General features: G+C 33.5%; 1 long non-coding RNA gene across 1 annotated transcript; it reads right to left on the reverse strand.

The window, feature by feature from the left end:
• Positions 1–6,754: 6,754 nt before the first annotated feature.
• LOC143047035 (uncharacterized) lies at positions 6,755–10,855 on the reverse strand. The gene is made up of 3 exons (XR_012969377.1): positions 10,707–10,855; positions 7,906–8,076; positions 6,755–7,158 (listed from the first exon to the last, which is right to left on the reverse strand). It is a non-coding gene; the product is annotated as an uncharacterized LOC143047035 (long non-coding RNA).
• Between the last annotated feature and the right edge of the window lie 1,450 nt (positions 10,856–12,305).

Below are 12,305 nucleotides of genomic sequence, written 5' to 3' on the forward strand. Positions count from 1 at the left end.
ACAACAACCCGACCATAGAAAAAAACAACAGCAGAAGGTCACCAACAGGTCTTCAATGTAGCGAGAAATTCCCGCACCCAGAGGCGTCCTTCAGCTGGCCATTTTTGGCATTTTTAGCTCACCTGGCCCATAGGGCCAAGTGAGCTTTTCTAATCACTTGGCGTCCGGCGTCTGTCATTTCGTCGTCCCTTACTTTTACAAAAATCTTCTCCTCCTAAACTACTGGGCCAAATTTAACCAAACTTGGCCACAATCATCATTGGGGTATCTAGTTATAAAAATGTGTCCGGTGACCCGGCCAACCAACCATTATGGCCGCCATGGCTAAAAATAGAACATAGAGGTAAAATGTAGATTTTGGCTTATAACTCTGAAACCAAAGCATTTAGAGCAAATCTGACATGGGATAAACTTGTTTACAAAGTCAAGATGTATCTGCCCTGAAATTTGCAGATGAATCGGACAACTGGTTGTTTGGTTGTTGCCCATGAATTGGTAATTTTAAGGAAATTTTGCCGTTTTTGGCATAGAGATAGACTGTAAACAGCAATAATGTTCAGCAAAGTAAGATCTACAAATATGTCAACATGACCAAAATGGTCAGTTGACCCCTTGAGGAGTTATTGCCCTTTATAGTAATTTTTTACCAATTTTTGTAAATTTTTGTAATCTTTTACAAAAATCTTCTCCTTTGAAACTACTCAGTACTGGGCCAAATTTAACCAAACTAAGCCACTATCTTTATAAGGGTATTTAGTTTTAAAAATGTGTGTAGTGACCCAGCCAACCAACCAAGATGGCGGCCATGGCGAACATGGGGGTAACATGTAGATTTTGGCTTATAACTCTGAAACCAAAGCATTTATAGCAATCTGTCAAGGGGTTAAATTGTTTATCAAGTCAATATCTATCTACCGTGATATTTTCAGAGGAATTGGACAACCTGTTGTTGGGTTGCTGCCCCCAATTGGTAATTTTTAAAGAAATTTTGCCGTTTTTGGTTATTACTTTGAATACTATTATAGATAGAGATAAACTGTAAACAGCAATAATGTTCAGCAAAGTAAGATCTACAAATAAGTCAACATGACCGAAATGGTCAGTTGACCCCTGAAGGAGTTATTGCCCTTTATAGTTAATTTTTAACAATTTTCATTAATTTGGTAAATTTTTGTAAATTTTTACAAAATATTTTCCTCTGTAACTAATTGGCCAAGTTTATTATAGATAGAGAAAATTGTAAGCAGCAAGAATGTTCAGTAAAGTAAGATCTACAAACACATCACCACCACAGAAACACAATTTTGTCATGAATCCATCCGTGTCCTTTGTTTGATATGCACATAGACCAAGGTGCGCGACACAGGCTCTTTTAACAGAGCCTCTAATTTTTTCTGAAGAAGTATTTTTTTTTTTAATCTCTTCTGACTTTAATATACACCAACTAACAAGTCCCAGGAGCCTTTATAACGCACCTGGCATATACAAGAATAATTACATTAGATGTATGTTTCATTAGAATACGTTATTCTGATTGGCTAATTGCACATCACGTGTTATTCCTGAAGCAATTGCATTATTCAATAAAACTTATCATTCATGATAGCACGAGGTCCCACAATAAAGTGCATAGGTGAATTAAATCAAAAAAATTTAAAAAATCGTGTTTTCATTATCCTAGCTAAAAAATGTAATTATAAGTATTGAATGCTTCTTTTTGTAACTTCATAGGGTTGTAAAAGCATTGACCGTGCGTACATTTTTAGAATGAAGCGCTTCCGTGTTCCATACAAAATGTACTTCGGTCAACGCTTTTACACTCCAATAAAGTTACAAAAAGAAGCATTCAATTCTTAAATAAACAATAATGAGATACCTTCAAATTTTATAATGGATATGGTTGAACTGAATTTAAAGATGGCTTTTGAAGTACAGAAATACTGTGACTTATTAACATTAGTATTGTCACATAAGAAATTTATGGGAAAGTGTACAAATTTTGAAAGTTGTGTTTTCCACTAAGAGTCTAAAAATACAGTAAAACCATCTTGGAACAGCTTTCAGAAATAGTATTTTCACCATATACAGCTGCTTGTGAGAGTGGGCATACAAGTTGAAATAAAAAGACTGAACAACATGTTCATTGTTGTTTGCAACAATGTTTAAAGTCCCAGAAGAAATACAGTCTCATCAAATAGACTACAGACCAGAGAAACCAATTACTTGTATGCAGTCTTACTTGTAATAGATACAGTAGCTTTACAATATTTAAACTTTGTACATATTCATAACCTATCAACTACTTGTTCTAAATATCTCATAAAGCAGAGAACACAGCTCATGGGAGCATTTGGATGGCAAATGTTAGCATAATATTTGCAATTTTCAATGTTCTCCTAGTTTCATTGCTGTATTTAGATCAGAAGTCAGTAAACCAGAGCAAACTCAACTAACTGTTACTTATCTACTTGATATGAGTAAATTGAGCAGACAACATACAATCCGAATTGCTCGTATGAACAAAACGTGAACATATTCAAACACGTATTCGAATTTATCAAAAGGTCTGAGAGATTTCTTGTTATGTAGAAATGTATTTACGGTACATCCACTTCATCATTATCATCATCATCATCGTTTTCAATGTTTACATTTATTTCTGTTTCATTTTTAGCTCACCTGGCCCAAAGGGCCAAGTGAGCTTTTCTCATCACTTGGCGTCCGTCGTTCGTCGTTGTTAACTTTTACAAAAATCCACTTCTCTGAAACTACAAATATGGCCAAAATCATAATTAGGGTATCTAGTTTAAAAATTGTGTCCGGTGACCCGGCCAACCAACCAAGATGGCCTCCATGGCTAAAAATAGAACATAGGGGTAAAATGCAGTTTTTAGCTTATAACTCAAAAACCAAAGCAATTTTTGGTTATTATCTTGAATATTATTATAGATAGAGATAAACTGTAAATAGAAAAAATTTCAGCAAAGTAAGATTTACAAATAAGTCAACAGGTCCAAAATGGTCAGTTGACCCCTTTAGGAGTTATTGCCCTTTATAGTCAATTTTTAACCATTTTCCGTAAATCTTAGTTATCTTTTACAAAAATCTTCTCCTCTGAAACTACTGGGCCAAATTTAACCAAATATGGCCAAAATTATAATTAGAGTATCTAGTTTAAAAATTGTGTCCGGTGACCCGGCCAACCAACCAAGATGGCCGCCATGGCTAAAAATAGAACATAGGGGTAAAATGCAGTTTTTGGCTTATAACTCAAAAACCAAAGCAATTAGAGCAAATCTGACAGGGGTAAAATTGTTTATCAGGTCAAGAACTAACTGCCCTGGAATTTTTAGATGAATTGGACAACCCGTTGTAAGGTTGCTGCCCCTGAATTGGTAATTTTAAGGAAATTTTTGCTATTTTTGGTTATTTTCTTGAATATTATTATAGATAGAGATAAACTGTAAATAGAAAACATGTTCAGCAAAGTAAGATTTACAAATAGGTCAACAGGTCCAAAATGGTCAGTTGACCCCTTTAGGAGTTATTGCCCTTTATAGTCAATTTTTAACCATTTTTCGTAAATCTTAGTTATCTTTTACAAAAATCTTCTCTGAAACTACTGGGCCAAATAAAATCAAACTTGGCCACAATCATCATTGGGGTATCTAGTTCCAGTGACCCGGCCAACCAACCAAGTTGGCCGCCATGGCTAAAAAATAGAACATAGGAGTAAAATGCAGTTTTTAGCTTATAACTTAAAAACCAAAGCATTTAGAGCAAATCTGACAGTGGGAGAAATTGTTTATCAAGTCCAGATCTATGTGCTCTAAAATTTTCAGATGAATTGGACAACTGGTTGTTAGGTTGCTGCCCCTAAATTGGTAATTTTAAGGAAATTTTGCTGTTTTTGGTTATTATCTTGAATACTATTATAGATAGAGATAACCTGTAAACAGCAATAATGTTCAGAAAAGTAAGAGTTACAAATAAGTTAACATGACTGAAATGGTCAATTGACCCCCTAAGGAGTTATTGTCCTTTATAGTCAATTTTTTAAAAATTTCATAAAATTTGTAAATTTTTACTAACATTTTTCCACTGAAACTACTTGGCCAAGTTCATTATAGATAGAGATAATTGCAAGCAGCAAGAATATTCAGTAAAGTAAGATGTACAAACACATCACCATCACCAAAACACAATTTTGTCATGAATCTATCTGCGTCCTTTGTTTAATATTCACATATACCAAGGTGAGCGACACAGGCTCTTTAGAGCCTCTAGTTTTTTTTTTCTCAATTGATAGACTCGTAAAATATTGTTTATTTTGATATTGCATGCTCATATTAATATTGTATTATAAATTATTGTCATTCGGAGCGGACTTCATAAGTATGGCTTACTTGTGTCCAATCCATTTTACTTTGAGTAAATAAAATATGTTTTAACTAAATCTGATTATACTGTCCTGTTAATGTACGTTTTCCTGTCCAAGGGGCTCAAGGTTAATACAAAGTCTATAGGATTGAAACTTTTAAACGGTAACTACTAACTACACACAGAAAGCTAACATTTGCTGTACTCCTTATGTACTGTTAGAGAAGTGATTGTTGGTTGGCCATCTTGTCATAAGATACAAATTAAAAACAAAGTGACCCCTAAGGATCAATCTGTGGCTTACATTGACCCAGCAGTGTTAGAGGCAATCACATTTAAAAAATGTATTAACCAGGGACTACCAGCAGCAGATGATGGACACATAGTAATTTATAATAAAATGCTCTCTATATGAAAAGATTGGTTATTATACCCCAGTATACAAAATATCAAAGGGGATATATAGTTTTTACCTGTTTGTCTGTCAATAATTTTCATTTCTGGATTCTAACTCAAATGCTTTAAATCTGACTTTAAACTTGCTTAAAGGACTAGGTCCGTTAATGGCCGATTTTGGCCTAAAATTTAAGGTTCAGTCAAGGATTTGTATAGTATACTATACAAATCCTTGGTTCAGTGGATGAAAGATTTTGAACACCTTTTAAACACTTAAGTGCCTACTTTAAAAAATTCAATTAGTTTATGTGAAAGATTTGGACTGACTTAGTCATTTAAGACGCTGTAATTCAAGCTTAAATATTAAAAACCTATAAAAAATGCCATAATATGTCACTTTTCAGATGTTTTTTGTCAAAAATGAAAGTTGGCACATCAGTGTTCATCCTCAATATTTATATATGTTATGTATTATCATCAAATACAACTTACATTTAAATATTAAGAATGAACATGAATGTGGCCACTTCCATTGAAGAGGAAAACCATCTAAAAATTAACACAAAAGCTACAATTGTGAGGATTTCAGTAATTTAGCATGACTTAATGATGTTATTACCTGATATGTGTGTATTGTATTGTCAAAAACAGACCATATATATGTAACAGTATTCTTCACTCCAATAAATATCTAAAAGTTTTCATTTTAACAATTTTGTACAACTGCTATTTTTTTAGGGCCAAAAAAGTGGTCTTCCTGGACCTACTCCTTTGCTCACATATATTGAATATATGTAAAGGTGTGTTACTAAAATAGACTGAAATTTGTGAAGAAAAGTTGTGTTTTATGCCTAATCAAATGCTACATAATAAACCACAATAAAATATTTTGTCACATTAAAGACAAAAAAAAGAGACTTTAAATAGATTTAAAACATTGGTTTCTGGATGCTTAATCAAATACGATTTTTCAAATTTTCTTTGATCTTTGGTTGCAACCAAAAACAGGAAAAGCTGAAACTCTAGTAATTTCGAGGTCATTTTGTCTTAGGTCAAGGTCAGCAATTTAAAAGTATCTCTGAATATGTGTCAAAAACTTGTTTTAGGATGCTTAATCAAATACTAGATATGATATAGAAACCTCACTAGGATACCGGCATGTAATATGTATCATAATGGAAGATCCCTTTTAAATTTAAAAGTCACTTGGTTGAAGATCAAGGTCACCGTTACGCTTTTTCTAATTTTAATTTTAGCGTATGGTATAAAGGTTCTTTTATTCACAATTGTGATAATACTTATTCTTCCCGATCATCTTGTATTAGAACTGTTAATTTAAGGCCAGTGGTTTCAGCAAGTAATGTTTACCATCAAAGAAGTTATAGTATGGACCACAAAAATCAACTTGAGTTGAAAACTTGTGGTACTTTAAAATAACATCAAACCCTGTGTTTAAGTAGAAAGGTTTGTGCATTCATCAGAATGTTTCTTATAATACAAGATGAATGTGTCTGAGAACACGATACCCCACTCAAGATTTGCAAATTTTCATAGTTAAAAGCGGCATAACTCTAGAATAATTGTTTATGACTCTCAGTGTCTCTCTGCATGTTGTGGACTCTGTTGTGGTTTTTAACATTGCCGTGTATGAGGTTATTTGTCTATGAGTCTGGTATTAAACATAGTTTTGCCTGACCAGTCAACAAAAGAACAGCTATACATTTATTCCTGTCAACAGTTAATGTGATGTTTGGTCTGATAACAACGTAGTCTGGCCTATTATTAACTAAGTTTTACTTTGCCTCTAATAGTTGTGCATTAAAAGTCTGAACAAAAGTTCATAACGTACATTTATCATATCTATAAGAGAGACTACTCAATTATACAGACAAACAATTATTTGCATTATTCAACTGAACAAATAAGTACATAAATATAAAAATAAATTAAACTAAATGAAAATTGCAAGTCAATAATGAAATATTATGCACAGATGAAGTCGTTTGTACAGACCGGGATTTCTGAACACATTAATGGCACCGGAGACAAGTGTTCCTATGTTTTCTATGCATTACCATCAGGAGTTTCTATGTTGTAAATGTCGTCTTCTGTTTGTCGTCCTTTGTTGCTGTCTTGTTAGTTTATTGTTCTGACTATTCTTTGATGCAAGACAACACCTTTCAAAACTACTTTTATGTTTAAGTACACATTTATATTGATCGAGCTCTGTGATCTGTTGTTGCAGACCTAATTGTTCTGATTTAAGTTGGAGTCGTAGATTTTGTTTGACAAGACGAACATACACCCTAGAGCTACAACTGCTTCGTCTGGTAGAACTGGCTCTTCCTAGAGTACAACAGATTTCTCTCTGGATGTTGCTATCTGAAACGATAAAATATCTTCTAAAGTATTCAAAATGAAAGTAAGCAATACAATGACAATATATTGGTACGAGCACATACAACAGATTGGTTGGTTTCCTTTAAAAACTAACATAATTCACAAATTTAATTCCCGTACAACAAGCTAAAAAGTACATTATTGTTTTTTATGCCCCACCTACCATAGTAGAGGGGCATTATGTTTTCTGGTCTGTGCGTCCGTTCGTCTGTCTGTCCCGATTCATGTTAAAGTTTTTGGTCAAGGTAGTTTTTGATGATGTTGAAGTCCAATCAACTTGAAACTTAGTACACATGTGCCCTATGATATGATCTTTCTAATTTAAATGCCAAATTAGAGTTTTTACCCCACTTTCAGGGTCCATTAAACATAGAAAATGATAGTGCGAGTGGGGCATCCGTGTACTATGGACACATTCTTTTTTTTCTTCAAATTGCGAGCTTTTATTCTGTGTCTCTTGCACTGATATTGGTATCAAGTTTATAAAACATACAATTGTACTAAAATTAAGGTAGTAACACACGGTTGTTGTGACAAAGTTTGCATTAGACTGTTGTGGGTTCTCTGTTTATGGTTTTTGGTTTTGAAGCTGTGTGCATGTTTTTTGGCTTTACTCATAAATCTCTTCCGTGAAAGCGCTTACTGAAATCGGTGTCTAATCGATGTACAGTATAATTAACACTGTCGATGTGAAAAAAACAAAGTTTGGAATAAGAGATCAAACTATACCTGGATTGTCCATAATGTTTTCAGGTGGTGTTCCATCTCCTTGGATATCATCAGTCCTGCTCCCAGGTTTATACTCCAGCAAGTCTTCGTCGATCATGTGTTTTGGGAACTGATGATGGTTTACACGAAGACGTCCTCCTCCTTTGGATAAATATCTAGACAATCTGTTATCTACAATAATTACAAATGAAGATAATAAAAAAACTATACTTAGTTTGAGATGTCTTTCCAGGGGCGTAGCTAGGCATTCATTCAACTGTAGGCACAAATCGGCAGGGGGTCTGGGGTCTTGATAGGGGTTCAGGGTGCCGAAGCCCCCCGACGGAAAACGGATTTCAGTGTTTGATGCTGCAAAATTTTATGCACAAAAATATTAAATTTTCTGGTCATTTAATCATGATAATTATAATATACATAATGAAAAGTTCGAATGATCTGAATGGTAAATTAAAAAACGCAGTACAATTGGAAAATCAAATATTAAAAAAAATATTTACAATATGTACTGCCCATCAAAGATCCGCGTATCCCTTTAATTAAGCAGTACACCCTGTTTGGTATTTTCAAATCTATTCCGTTATGATCGATATATACGTTTAACTTAATGGATAGTACATATTGACGATCCTTCATTAAAAAAAAATACGCACGTGCACGTAAACACTGATATTATACTATATAATAACACTATCCTTTTGGCTAAAAAAACATCAACCATCAATATTTTGATTCTTAAACCTTCACCCTAGCCACACAAAAACATACACACATAGTCGATGCCTAGTGCAAAAGTTCTGTTCTGTTCATACTAACGTAACAAAATTCAAGAAATTCGTATTTCTTTATATACCGCTCTACTGTAAAATCCCTACCTGCTTAGGAATTTGAATAATTGTGGTCATTACTCGTAGATCTGAGAGTACAACAAACTACTGGAAGCTAGTTGATAGATTGATTTCTAAACATCCAGTGTAAAATATTTATACAAAAAAAATGATTATTTACAATAAACACAACAGGGAACTTAGTCCTGTGATAAGTGTTGTACAGGATGAAGGTCTGAAAATTTGAAAATGCCATGCATTGGAAAATGAGGGATTATTGGATAGGAGAAGAAAAATTGCCTTTCAGTAGACCAACTACGAACTCCTCAAGAGTGGCATTCTCTCTACAACTGTCCCCATTCTGACCAGACGTGACTACGTCTTTATGCATCCTGCACAGCCAAATGGACGACCAACATTGGCAAGTCGGGTGAAGACAAAGTGGAAAGCTAGTTGAAAACTAACAACAACTAATTAAAAATTCATTTGTCTAAGTAGAGGTTCATTCAAGTTTTTGTTGATAGAATTGAAATGATCTGAACCAAAGTTCTAGTTTATAGTTTCTATATAGGAACACACATAAAACACATTCAATTCTATCCAATATGCCATTCACTAAGGACGAGAGACTAGTGTACACATGACATTCGAGTTGTGACAACTGCACTGGAGCTCATCTACATATAACGTTGTTTATTATTTTTTTTAACAAAAAAAAAATATTTGTGAAAAAATTATGTGTAGGCACGTGCCTTAAGTGCCTAACGGCAGCTACGCCCCTGCTTTCCATAAATGTTAAGTGTGTTTTAGATGGCTTAGCCAAATTGGCAAATTGGCTTGTATTATTGAAAATTCTCAAACATCTACAACGTACAACTAAAAATAATGAGAATGTAATAATACTGTTTATAATTATCATTTTTGTTAACGCAAATGAAGATCTGGTTGGCATAGTACTTTGATTGGAACATCTTTGTTGCCCCAGCATTATACTGAGCACAGACTCCCTATGTAATATTGGACACGGTGACCTTGTTGTCTCTTCTCCCCAAGGCACGGGGCATATATATAGGAGTAACAGTAAACACTGGTAATAATGCAATATGTGCCCGGGTAGGGTGATATTTCTTGCTTCAGCCCTACTGCCTTGTGAAATAGCACATTAAAGATAAGCCGTGTTGTATTTCCGTCTAGTTACATTAACATGTCATCGTCCTTGTCATGCATCAGCATGCATAGCAAGATGAGAACATATTTATTCCATGCAATATTTGCCACTTGTCGTTAATCGCCAACCCTTCAGTTTCATCAGCTGACGTGACAAATCGGACCCCCACCAAAAAAAAAAGAAACAATTGCTTTTGAATAAATATCATAGTCAACGATTTTACTCACTTCAACGCTTTTTTCATATACAACTTATTCAGAAGATGTATGACAAAAATAGTAACTTCAACATAAGTACGGAGGTAAAACATTTTTCCAGATAGAAAGCTGGTGCGAACATCTGGTAAAATATCAAGTGTAAAACTGAATACTACATGCTAACATTCATTCATACCGCCAATGCAAATTATCTACACACCTTTATTATAAGACATCATATTTCCACTTAAACTTACCTTCATTCGTTAGTATAGTTAACGGCAAGTGAAAATTTAAGAACACTCGCCAAGTTCTACATAAAATTTTGTTTCACATTACCAAATTGCCATAAGGAATATAATAATGACCTATATAGTTGTAAATTGTCTGTGCCATTTGGTCTCTTGTGGAGAATTGTCTCATTGGCAATCATACCACATCTTCTTTTTTATATCGTTTCGTATGATTATACGAAAATATATCCTTTATGTATTCAAATAAATATCTGTTCCTGCTGTACATAAAAATATAACAAATGTGTTGGTGATTCTTGGTTCGTCAGATTTTAAACCACTTTTTTCCATCTTTTTTCAGATTTGTGATGTTACTTACTTGGAAACTTTCTCTTCGTTTCGTGCTGTCTATTGCCAGCTACTGTATCCATAGAAAACCAAAGAAATGATAAAAGAAGATAGATAATATTCATTTTCATCAATTGTCTGATAACTATTTTGAAGGTCTAATACCGGTGTATAGTTATCGTTCTTTGGCTATTTACTTTGCTATAAAAGGAGAATATGTTTAATAAAAAAGGGATATTATCGAACCATATGTACACCCAATCACCAGACGGGAGCTGTCTACGCCATACATGTTCCGATCCTTTCATACCTTTATACTACATTAACCACAGCAAATAGCAATGCAATAGAGACGCCGCACCTAAGGGTTGTCATGTAGGATTTAATTTTAAATAGTGACGAAATACATTGGATTAAGTTTTACAGTTAGTTTTTTCCCATTTGAATTGTTGTTTTAAAATAATGCCGCTTTTAATAAGTTTTATCAAAATTGATATTGAGAATACTGTGATAAAGAACATCAACAAAAGTTATGTTAACTATTCTTTCGTTATTTATTAATTTACTCGAAAAAATAACTCTCTTAAAAATGAAACTTTCCTCAGTAAAAGTGCTTTTAGAATGTCAGATTTCTCTAAAAAAAATCAGAACAGGGCGAGGACTATTTTGATGAAATACAAATTATCTAGCTACCATTTTCTGAAACATTAAAAAAATCATTAAAACAATATAGCCCTACAATCAAACAAATCAGTTGTACTATAAAAATAAGGAGACACTTTATAATTGCCAACAACAAAACAATTAAGAAGATGTGGTACAATTGCCAATAAGATATCTATATATATATATACAAATAGAGACCAAAAGACGCGGATGCAAGCAACTACAATTCAACATATGACCCTTAACAATGAGAAAAACTCATACTGTATGCTAAAAAAATAAACGAAAGAAAAATATGACAGATAGAACAAAACAACGACATGCTGTTGACTTGGGACCGGCACTTGAAAAATGTCGGATGTGGGTGGGGGATTGAAAATGTTTGCGAATCCTCAACCTAACCCCTCACCTGGAACAGTGGTATGACAGTACATTACCTCGAGTAATTACTTGTGTGCATTTTAAGTATTTTTAAAAGGGGATTTTTTTTTTCTTCGGTTTTTATTGTATAAATGTGTTTTTTCCTTACTTCAATATCATTATAATTTTGAGAATTTTGACGAATACTCTAAGTCAAATAAACCCTAATACGAGTATGCAAATCACATGAAATTATGTTAAACATGCATTTACTGTTATAAATTGTTATTTGGATGGAGAGTTGTCTCGTTGGCACTCAAACCACATCTTCCTATATCTAAAGCAAACGTCACAATTTACAAAATTATAGTTTAGAATGTGGATTTTAACAGTTGTTATTTTGTAACTGTATGGGGGTGTGTCAAAAGAAGTCGTTCAAAGGTTAAGATCTATATCGTTCCAATCATTATGGGCTCAAATAGACGCGCTAGAATGATTGTACAGTTATACCTTTTAACTTTTAACAATTATCATTATATCATATCACTTGACAATTATTTTCTTAAGGAAGATTGTCCATCCCTGTTCAATAGTAATATGTATA

This window comes from Mytilus galloprovincialis, chromosome 9 (genome assembly GCF_965363235.1).
Source record: "Mytilus galloprovincialis chromosome 9, xbMytGall1.hap1.1, whole genome shotgun sequence".
Classification (NCBI taxonomy): Eukaryota; Metazoa; Mollusca; class Bivalvia; order Mytilida; family Mytilidae; genus Mytilus; species Mytilus galloprovincialis.